Here is a 427-nt window from a genome sequence, read left to right as displayed (position 1 = left end):
CCCCCTCACATTCCTCCCACACCTAGATCCTATCTATCTCACCTGTATCAATGAAAGATAAATTAAAAGCTGGGTGGTGATGGTAGTGGTGGTGGCGGTGGTGCAACACGGGGGGGGGGTGTCATTGGGGGTATGCAATACACAGTGATGTGCAAGTAATGATTGGTTGGGGTGCCGGTGGTGTTGATGGAGGTGTCAGAGTGGTGATAGTAGCTGTGGTGATGATGGTGGTGGTGGTAGTGGTTGTGGTTGTGGTGGTAGTGGTGGTGGTGGTAGTGGTGGTTATGATAGTTGTAGTTGTGGTAGTGGTGGTGGCTGTGGTGAGTGTAGTGATGGTGGTTGCGTTGCTGGTGGTAGTGGTGGTGGTGATGGTTGTGGTAGAGGCTGTGGCTATAGTGATGGTGTTGATGACAGTGATAGTGTTGGT

Source organism: Octopus bimaculoides, chromosome 30 (genome assembly GCF_046866305.1).
Source record: "Octopus bimaculoides isolate indiv1 chromosome 30, ASM4686630v1, whole genome shotgun sequence".
Lineage (NCBI taxonomy): Eukaryota > Metazoa > Mollusca > Cephalopoda > Octopoda > Octopodidae > Octopus > Octopus bimaculoides.
The sequence above is the reverse complement of the archived record's forward strand: the minus strand, read 5'-3'. Positions refer to the sequence as shown.